Genomic DNA, 11189 nt, shown 5'->3' with positions numbered 1-11189 from the left:
GGTCCGGAGCTGACAGAGTCATGGTGGGGCTGATACTCATTACCAAAAGGCACTTGAAAAAGCTATTAGTAAGGAACCCTTCACGCGCACGCCCCCCGTCACTCCTTCTGGGGTCTCGGAGAGGCCAAATATTGTTCCCAGCGACAGAGTCACCCCCTGGCAAACGCCTGGGAGTGTTTTAGAGGAGCAGGCCAGCCGCTTTAGCTCCCAGCCAAAAGTTGCTGACCCAGTCACGCCCGGAAAGGGGGAGGTAAAGTTTAGAGGGTAGCTGGGACAGGACACGCCGGCTACTTTACGGAGAAAATCTCAGCATTCCACCACCATCAAAATAAATCCCCAAAGAAACCAGGCCGCTGAGCGGTTCCAGGCGGAGGGGCTGTGCCCTGGGCTCGAGGCCCTGGGCGGATTCAACAAGAGGCGTCACCAAGACAAGGCGCTTCACATTTTTAGGTCTTAATGTCGTGGAGGTTTTACAACTGCAGACCCAACATAGAAAGGCAATCTAGCCGCGTTCCCAGAAGTCTAGAAAATCGTGAACAGCTTTCGGCCGGCGTTCAACCTAAAGTCACTCTCAGTTTCTCTCTCCCTGCTCATGTCTTAAAAGCTCCACTTGCCGCCCTCCTCCCCTGCACACTATCACCACCACGTCCTTCCCCCAACCGGTCCCTCCTTTGCGCCAGCTGCAGAGTCAAATCAAATGCTTCCCCAAGAATTCTACCAACCCACAGCTTGAGACATTGCTGGCATGTCCAGACTCTAATCGAAGATGCGGCACTCATGGCGTTCTCGGTGCAAGTGCTAGTTTAAAAAACCCTACCAAGTACAGCTCTGTGGTCACAGGAGACTCGGGTGCCGGGTCCAAGGCCCAAACCCCGCTACCCAAAAGGCCGGGATCCAAGCCCAACTCTTCCTGCCTCGTCTAAGCCTCCAGCCCCTCTTTGCCGAGGTTGTTTCCAGTTTTGGAGTTCGAGGGCTCCGGCTGCCCTATTCATTCTCCTCCACAGACTTGGTTTCCTTTGGGGGGCACTCAAGGGAAGCTTTTGGGCACAAGGAGAATAGGAACCGGCAGGTCAGCCCTCACATCGAGCCGCAGCTGCCCGGCGCCGCCCGAAGCAGCAGGTCTGGGTGCGGAGGCCTCGGGCGCCCCTGCGCGACCGCTAGCGCCCTGCGCCTGGCGCGCCTCTTTTAAGTGGCCTTTGGCTTTCCCGCTCCCGCGCCACCTCTGGGGAGGATCGCGAAAGCGCTGGGGACGGCCACTCTAGTTTTTGCTACGTTTCCCATATAGGGGTGAGCTCTAAATATGGGGGGGGCAGGTAGAGAGACAGGTCCTCGAGGGGCGAGCGGACAATAGAAAGGGCGTGCACCGTCCTTGGTCCCTCAGAACTTTCCCAGGGCAGCAGCTGGGGCGCTGAGCTAAAATCCAGAAAATGTGGGAAGAGGGAGGCGATTTTTCCATTTTGGAGTTCTCAATATTTGTCTCTAATCACTTTTCAGGAAGTAAATAGTTCTAAATTTTAAAAAGTAAAGGCCGAAAAGAAAACTTTTCGCACAAACTTTTCCTTGGAGGAAGAAGTGCAGGCGGTAACTCCTGGCAATCAATTGTCCTCCGCCTCCTTACAGGCATCTCTCTCATCCCAACGCTCAGAGGCAGCCTCAGTTTACCCAACATGTGTCTTTGGGGTTTTAAATGTTCACAAAGCCAGTCCACAAACTGCAGTCCTCGCCGAACGTCCATAGGGAGGGGTCCACACAGTCCCTTAGCCGCCCACGGTCAGGAAGAGTGGCTCCTAAGGGCCCGCCTGGGACTGCTCACACAACACAAAACCGCGACAAGAGGCGTCTCCGGAGTCCCTGGCACCTCCGCCATCATCCCCACAAACTCTGCTATGGAATGATAGAGCAGAGGCACCGTGCATGTTGCAAGTCCACGAAAAGAACTCAAGGAGGAGGCGCATCCTGCAGCGGCAGTTCGCAAGCTCTCTTTGGCGCGGGCGCCGAGTGAGTGGACACCCCCTATGACGGGACCCCTCCAGTGGCACAGGCTTCCAGAGGAGAGAAGGACTGCGCGCTCCACCGCAGAACCAGCCCTGGCTAGGGGTTCTCGCTCCACTTCACCGCCCCTTATCTTTAGATCCCAAAGTCGGCGCCCCCTTTCCTCTCGCAGTCCTTCCCGTCGGGGCATCACGACTGCCCAGCCAACCCGCAAGGCGCTCGGCTCCAATCTTTCCCGAACCCCGATTAAGGGACTTCTCTCTCTTCATCCCTTCTCTTCTCCGCTCCCCCGTACTGCCCAAAGGTAGACCTTCGCCGGGGCAGCCCAATAGAGGTGGCCGGGATAGAATCAGATGCATCTTATTACACCAGCATCCCCTGCTCCAGCACGGCCGCTGGAAAGCATTGGTCACCTTGTGGCTCGGCCACAGCCAGTACCTGCCTATCCTCCCCCGAGGATGCGCTTCGGCCCACTTGGCCCCGCGCTCCTCGCCAGGCAGCCTGGCTCACCATAGATCCGCGCGGCAGCGGGCTCGCCAGCAGAAGCTCCTGGGGACCTCTGAACGGCTGCAGTGAACCTGGACGAGGGTCGGGGACTGGGGCGCTGCAGGCTCGAGACGGCTCGGACGGGATTCCCATCAAGGAGAGAGGCTAAGATACTCAGCCCCGGGCAGTAGCTGCGTTTCGATGTCCTGTCCCTCCACTCGGATGCCAAACTCACCTAGCTTCCGGGCCGGGCTCTGCGCTCCTTCCCTTCCTCCCTCCCTCCTCCTCTGCCCACTTGCATCCTCTCCTGCCTCCTCTTTCCCTCTCCTTCTCTTTCTTTCTTTCTTTTCCTCCTCCTCTTCCCCAGCAGCCCCTCCCTTCTTCCCTCCTCCCTTGCCTGCCTCCCTGTCTGAGGCTAGGAGCCCCGCCCACATCCTCCCTTCCAGCCTCCCGGCCTCGCCTTCCAGACCCGGGTCCCGGAAGCCTGGGAAGCGCCTGAGTCCGCAGCTGCCGCCCGGGTTGGGACGCAGCAGCCTCCAGCTCCGGGAAGCGGCCAGGGCTCACCTGGGGACCACGTGCAGAGGTACTAGAAAGCATGCACCGACTAGTCGCCTTGCCTTCCAAAAATACCCATGGGAGTCTGGGCTTCCCTGAGTTTAGAGTAACTGCTGCCCAAACTGATGATTAAAACACTGAGTAATCACCATTTACCCCGAGTAATTAGAGATAATGAAACACCTCTAAAATCAGGTTATGGAGAAAGGAGCTGTTGGATTGGTTTAAAGGGTGGCCTTCCATAAATTGTTAAAGGATTTCCAAACGTTGAGAAACAGGCTGTGCTCAGAGCTGTGTGCCTGATAGAAGTACCTTTGTGGCTATTAGAAGATGGCCTTCTTCCAAAACATTAGGTGGAAAGCCTTAGTGATAACCCTCAGAGAGACAGCCCCACTCAAAAGACTGGCTTCCGCCTCCTCCAGACTTAGCCTTTTTGAGGGCCAAAGTGGCTTGGAGACAGGCAGGGGACAGTGTTTGTTTAGTTAGAAATGTCTGTATAGAGCTTAGAAGGCCTTTGAAGAACTGGTAGACTTCAATTTGTTGGTGTTGGTTGGATTTTTATTCGTGGTGCTAGAAATCCTTTAAGGTAGCAAATACAGAAGCAACAAGAAAAGATGCTCATTGCTCCAGGAAGGAAGAAGGGGGATGAGAGACTTCACATATTAAAAAGTGCTAGTAATCATATTAGCAGGGAAGTGGAATGTGGTGGTTTTGAAACTTTCCCAAATAGAAACTAATTTCACACAGTCTCTCTGATGGAGATACAGCATCATCTCTTCACCTTACAAACAAGGAGGAGGAGAAGAGCAAGCTAAAGAGACTCCCCTGGAGCCTAGAGCCCCAGAGCAAATCACAACCTGAGTTCTACAGTTTTAGCAAGCTTGCTTGAATGTGGAGTGGAGAGGCATGGGCCTGGGCTCCAGGGAGCCTGGTGAATCCCAGAGAGCTGAACTTCTCTTGTCCGGAATTTCTCTTACTGAGATGGATAGACTTTATGCTTCACTGTCACAACCAAGCACTTAGGTCTTTACTTAAGCTGATATTGGACCCAGGGAGTACATCAACTAAAACGTAACATTATACATATCTTCACAAATGAAGATTATACATTATATAAATCTTCTTTGAGACACAAGTATTACAAAGTGTGAGAAGTACTCTGGATTGGAGAAACGGTTGAAACAGGTGGGGTCCTGCATCCTTTCCAAGCTCATGCTTCTTGTTGTTGTTAGGTGTTGTAGAGTACAGCACAACTTATAGCAACCCTATGAACAAAAGATCTGAACCCTGTTCTATACTGCTCCATCCTCACACTTCTTGACACACAAGAGCCCATTGCAGCAGTCACTGTGTCAATCCCCCTGGATGAGGGTCTCCTTTTCCTTTGCTAACCCTCCACCCTTCCCAGCATCATGTCCATGTTTGTGGGGCCTTTTAGCCCAATGATGCATTTAACAACAGAAACAAGCTGTATGGCTTTGGGGATGCCAGTTCATTCCTGTAGACCTCAGGTTTCTCACGTGCAGAGTGAAAGAATTAAACCAGATAATCGTCATTCTTCCTTACAATTTGAAAATTATTAGATTATTTTATTGTAATTTTATTAAACATCAGCCTTCTTTAATTTTAATCATTCCTGAGCCCACCTCCTCTAAGAACCTCTAATTAAACAGGGCAGGGCAATAGCTCCACCCCAAAAATATGACTGACAGTATACCTCCAGCTTCCAACATAATCAAAATTACAATTAATTATTAATAATAACAACACAAAATTAAAACTCCATTAAATAGTTACCTAATGTCCATCCTGAGGCATTAGGCAGTATACTCCTTGAACACACTTTCTGTTTGGAGTAAGGACAGATTAAATGTTTACTGAACCCCCTAAGTCAATTTCTGTAGCTTTAATCATTAACAAAATATATTTCTTAATCTTTAAACTTTGAGACAACAGTGGATTCTGTGCTCAAAAGGGTTTATTTTCTTTAAAAGGATCAAATAGTTGTTGGTTCAGTTTGGGGGTTTTTCCTTTTTCTCTAATCTCAAAGGTTTTTAACGATATCTGTTACCCTATTTAGCTGAAGCCCAGGCAGTGGAGTGGCCACTGGCCAGCTTATGACTCTCTGAACCAGTCCAGGAGTTTCCAATTAAACCCCCTGACTTGCCTTCTTTAGATGCCAATATAAACCTTTAGATGTGTGGTAGGGAGAGCTCAGCTTCAGTTCTCTTGGACAGTTTATTTTTAGCCTCAGTTTTCAGACTGGTGCGTGTGACTCAGTACCCACCCATTCCTTTTACTTTGCCTCCCTTCTTCTGTTGCATGAAGCAGGAGTGGGGGGGATACTATTTGTTGTTTGAGAACTAAGTCAATCACAGCCCAATGATCAGAATTGGGGAGGGGAATTGGTTCTGTTCTTTCATTCATCTGAAGTCTACCTGTGGAAGTTGCTATTTTTATAAAACATATTATAAATAGACCAAGTGAAACTGTACTCATAGAACACATAAATTAGGAAGCGATATCATCACCATCCAGGAGCAACTGTAGCTGTTCTGCAAAGTGAAAGTGTCTGTTCATTGGATTTTTCTTGAAAAGCGTCATGAAAAACTCTTTGGACAATGAACCTTTAGGATAGCATTTCTCAATGTACGCACTGAAAACATAAGCTTTAGAACAGGTTGAGAGTTGCCAGTAAAATGGGGATTCCTTGGCTCTGCCCCAGATCTGAGCCCAGGAATCTGCCTTCCCAAGGTGATGATTCTGAAATCTAAACACTAAAGCTTGAGAACCAGTGTTTTAAAGTCCTTTCACATATTTACAAGAGACCATAAAAAGCTGACATCAAGAAATTATTAAACAGGCAAGGAATACTTTTGGCTTGTGTTTTATAAACTGTTAAATATGGTAATTACAGTATTAACTCTCCCTAGAGCACACCAAATGGGTCTATGCAAGTGAAACAATTTCTAATCCTATAGGTGTAGTAGTCTTTGCTTCTAGGTCATCTTAACAACCAAATCAGGTCTTCAGGTATTTTTTGTTAATTGTCTGTTGAAACCACAGAGGTATAGACATTTGTGAAGAGTAGTAAATTAGATGATTGTTTGCTGAACCAGAAAGGATTCTGTGACGCTGGAAAGTAGCATTTTTTTACCATTTGTTCCATAGATACTCTCTAATCTTCCCAGCCAATCCCAACCTAAAATCCTGTCCTATAGAGATTCTGAATATCAGAGAAGCTACAAAAGTTATTCAGAGTTGTAGTCAAGTCCATCGTGGACCCTAAATTTAGACCTTCACTGTGTTTTTCCCTCTAAAGTCAATGAGGTAAACCTGCAGATGGATAGATTAAATGACCTTATCTTCTAACTAAAGAAGTTTTGCCCTTGAGTCTTTCCAGAGGCCTACGTACAACCTACTGCATCATTCTTGCAAAATGTTGTTGCCATACATCTCAGGATATCCTCCCAAGTTCTTAGAAGTCAGGACAAAATTAAGCTTGCTTGCTTCAGATCTTACTACATAACCTATCTTAGTATGAGATTTTATGTCTCCTTTCCCCAAAATATATTGAGATCTTAAGAAAGAAACTGTGTACGTCTACAGTTTCTTCACAGGCTTTTTTCAGGCACTTGGATTGAGAGCTAACATATCCTAGCAGTTAAAATCGTGGCCAGATTGCTTAACCTTCAGTGTCTCAGTTTCTTCATTTATAATCTGAGAAAAATATTTTCTATTCCACAATATTCTTCTAGGCATTAAATGAGTTAAGATTGTAAAATCACAGGCATGTAAGTGTTCAATAAATATTAGCTATCATCATTATTATTATTATTCCTTGCAGAGGCAGTGCTTAAATAAGCAAAGGTGAAGATGGAAAGCCACTTTAGTATTGAGTTATATTTAAAGTCAATAATAAATAGTTTTTAAAAGAAGAAGTTATGGCTCACATTTATTTTGTAACCCAGTGCTGCACATATCTCATGTATTAATTGAATAAGCACTGTATTTTATTATGAATCTGCATTCATTTATGTGATTTGTCTATATAGACCTAACACAGGTACACATCTTTGTTGAGACAACAAATAAAATTTAAAGTGGACACACATGTATAGCTACTGAGAAAAAGGAAATAATTAGAATTTTCATCTATCTCTCTTACTAAAACATACTTTTTATTTTAGTTTGGAGAAGAAATTTAAGCCCCATTTCAGTTGTTCAGTCTCCAAATCTTTGAGATTGTTGCCAGCCATTGAGATGCCATACTCAAAGCTAAATAATACTGGATTCTATTCTGTTCCTCACAGAAAAAAACCAACAACCCACCCATAAAATGTGATACTTTTCAGTTCCTTTTGCTTTTAATTGTCTTGCTAAACTCTCTAGAATATGGTTCGTCTTTCAATTCCTTCAAAAACTGAGCATCAAAGGTAGACAGGGAATTCTGATGGCGATTCCCAGCCATATTAGACAGATGAAAAGAATGTTTTTGCATTGTTAATATGTTTAACATGTGGATGGCAGACTGGGCAAGAGTATGGAAATTCTTTCTTTTCCAGGGAAGGGTTATCTCCAAGAGTCTGGACTCCAAGGGACTGGCACACAATAAAGGACATCTGGCTTACACTGTGTTAAGCCTCCACACCTGAAAAAAGAAAAATGTCACCTGAACTCCTCTGCTTCTACAGCAGGGATGCAGTTTGGAAATAAATTCTTGTAGAATGTTTTGAGAGGATTAATACTTTGTGCCTGGACAAGAATGCAGTAATTGCTGTGAGAAAAGTTCTGGAAGCAGAAGCTCACTCACCCACTCATTGCTCTCGAGTGGGAAACTACTTATAACTGACCCTCAGTCATTTTTCAGAAGCTGTAAATTGCACAGGAGGAGACTGATCCCCAGTTTTTTTTCTCACCATGCAGCTGGTGGATTTGAACTACGTGCCTCAGAGTTGGCAGTGCAAGTCCCTACCCACTAGGCCAGCAGAGCTCCCTACTGATAACCAACTGAACCAAATAAGTTACTATAGTTTCCCCAAACAAATATCCTTTGGGTACTTCAAGTAATATCATTCAGTAGTCTCCTCTCAGCTCATGTTAAAAATGTTCTAGTCTTTTGCAAGAAAAACTTTGCCTAAAGGGATATATGATACAAGATATTTTTATACTTTAAATACAAGTTGGATGTTTCTATAAACAGTCCAGGTATTTCATAGTCCTGGAAAGAGGGAGATATCTTTTCACCATTGAATACATGCATATCATTTGTAATCTTTTCATTCTGTATCCTTAGGGATTGTGTATAGATCTCAATTGCTCAGAAGATTTTTGTTGTTGTTGTTGTTGATGTTCTCTTTGTAAAAATTCACCAGTTGTATACTTGGGAGGTATGCACTTTTCCCCTTTATAATATATTCCAATAAAATATTTACTAGAATGGGCTTTTGAAATGACATTTGTTTTTTGATTTCTTTTCTTTTGACCATCAATTTTGAAGTCCTCTAAAAAGAGATAAGGTTTCGATGTTTGTAGACAACTAGGTAACCAAAGGAAATGTGCATGGCAGAACTAGGGAAAGTGTAATCTTTGGTTCCGAAGAGCTCACAGTCCCTAAAAAACAGACCTGTAACTGCAGGGCTTCTACTGTGGGGTTCCCCAAAGGAAGTGCAGCTCCATCAGACAAGGCCTGGCCTCTAAGCACCAGCAAAGGTTCATGCCATGGCCCTAGCACTGTGAGCATAGGGACCAGCTGGGAGGCAGGAGGCAGACAGAGGCTCAAGGAGCCCCTGTCCTTTGTACTGACGCTCTTCAGCTCCCTAGAAGTTCTAAATGGGCATTGCAAGTGCCAGTTCCTGGGAAAAATGGGTCCTGTCATGAGATAGTTAATTCTTCAGGACAGACATGCTGAACTCATTGAAAGGGAACAGCTTTGCAGAGCTCTGTTTCCTCAGATTAGGGAGCTCTGAGGCTTACTGGTAAGGAGTTGCACTATAAACCTAAAGGCATGTCTTTGGAATCCATCAGCTGCTTCTCCTACCAGCTCCTCCTCAGCTACTTCCAGGCAAAAAGATGTACAATTGCCACCCACGCCATGTATAGGCTCTGAAAACTCGCTGGAGGGTCAGTACATTCCAGCTTGATGGTGCATAGCAACAATAACACCTTCAGACTACAAGATTGGGTTTGTCAAAGGAGGGCAAAAAAGGAACTAAGTCTCTTAGAAGTGTCTTTCTTGTTCTCTGGTTCTGGGTCTGAATATATGGGTGAATAAGTGCAAGTGGTCTGGAGTCACCTCCTCTCCTGAAGATCAGACTGAAAACTCAATTTCATAGAAGACTCAATTTGAAGAAATCAGAGAAACTGGAGAGAGGTATGAGAGGCTGAAATGCAAGTCAAACAAGGACTGTAGGAGGTGGCTCCACAGAGGGGGGAGCTGTTGAGGAGCTGAGATGCTGAATCCCTACACTTAACCCCTCCCGCCAGGATTGCAAGTGCTTAGTCAGTGGAAAGCAAGCTCCCCAGCATGAAAGCACCCCCTTCCCGCTTACACCCCTGGCGGGTTCCTCATATCCAGTCCCATTTTGCCCAAGTATCTGGTTGAACTTCCCCCAGGATCCCTAGCATGTCATCACGGGCTCCAGATGTCTAAGGGGAATGGAGAAGGGTGACATTGAAGACTTGGCTGTTCCCAAAAGGGATCTCCAGCGCCCTGCAGAAGCTTGGGAGGTTGCTGTGACCTCTCTTTGGACACTCTGCATCCAGGAGGTGACGCTCTAGTAACCCATCCTAAGTGACATTGCAGGGTTGGGCAGAAGGGTCACCTAGACAGCAGCATCACACAGTCCTGGGAGCCTAGGGTCACCCTGCTTCTTTATGCTTCCACCTCCCGCTCTCCACAGCCCTGGCCTCCAGCAACCCTCCAGTCCCAGGTATTTTTAGCTCTGAGGCTGCACCTTCCTACCTGCAAGAGCTCTCCTTGCTTTGCAGACTCATTTTGCAGGATTTGGGCCCCAGCTGGCTTACCTGACCAACAATTAAAAGCAGCCAGGGCAGTGCAACAAGCGGTAAGCCACTAGAGCAAAATTTTTCAGTCGTGCAGCAAGCACCTTCTTGAGATGCAGAACACTGCAGCTCCTTTGTCATCTATGGCTTTGAAACTCCAGATCATCTCTGGACGTGCGCACACTAACACACACGAGCACACACTCAGACATATGCACGCAGCACGCACTCGCACGCTCACCCCCACGGAAAACTATGAGAGGCCCTAAAGTGGGATTCCTCCGACATGGACCAGTCGGCTCCTAGGAAAAGTCTGTTCCTACTCAGCCTCCCTATGAAGACAGAAATCACTGGTGTTTCCTTCTTATAACATTAAAGGTTTAAAGTACTTGCTTTCCTAGGCGCCACCTCCATTCTGCTACTACTCTCTGTCTATGATAGGTTCTTCTGATGTCAAAGTATGATTTCCCCCATAAGTTAACAAGTTTATGTTTCCAGCAGTGAGTGTATGAGCTCCTGAGTTCTGCTGTTTCTGCAACTCAGTTCCCTCAGAGGTAACTTTACAATTTTTTGCTAGCTCTGGTGACTTAGTAAGGAGTTGCCCTGCCACCCTAAACACCACTGCTTCCTAGAGAACGGTAACAATCTCCTTCCATGTGATTTAGAGTCTCTGAAAACTCCCTGAAGTGTCAGATATGCCTCCGTTCAGACTCTAGGCACATAGCAACAAAAGAGGTAGGATTTATGAAAGGCTGGAGGAGGAACAGAAAATTCACCTGAAAGAGGTAAAGAGGAGGAGATGTGAGAGTTCAGGAAAGGCCTTCAGATATGTGGAAGAGTAGGAGGACAAAGTGGGTTTCCTTTCCAAGAAATGGCAGACTGGGTTATTAAGGTTATTGAGATTTGATTCAGAAATTGGGTTCTTATTCACCTGAGACTTTAACAATTGATTTTGTCTCTTACTCACTTCTGACATGCCAAGGCAGACTGGGTTATTAAGGTTATTGAGATTTGATTCAGAAATTGGGTTTTTATTCACCTGAGACTTTAACAATTGATTTTGTCTCTTACTCACTTCTGACAGGCCAAGATGTTAATGACCGGCAACCAGTGTCAAGTGCTGTATAGTCTTTCATCATGTGAATGAAACA

The sequence above is a fragment of the Elephantulus edwardii genome, unplaced genomic scaffold (assembly GCF_000299155.1).
Source record: "Elephantulus edwardii isolate Elephantulus edwardi_28Jun2011 unplaced genomic scaffold, EleEdw1.0 scaffold00140, whole genome shotgun sequence".
In the NCBI taxonomy this organism is placed as follows: Eukaryota; Metazoa; Chordata; class Mammalia; order Macroscelidea; family Macroscelididae; genus Elephantulus; species Elephantulus edwardii.
The sequence above is the reverse complement of the archived record's forward strand: the minus strand, read 5'-3'. Positions refer to the sequence as shown.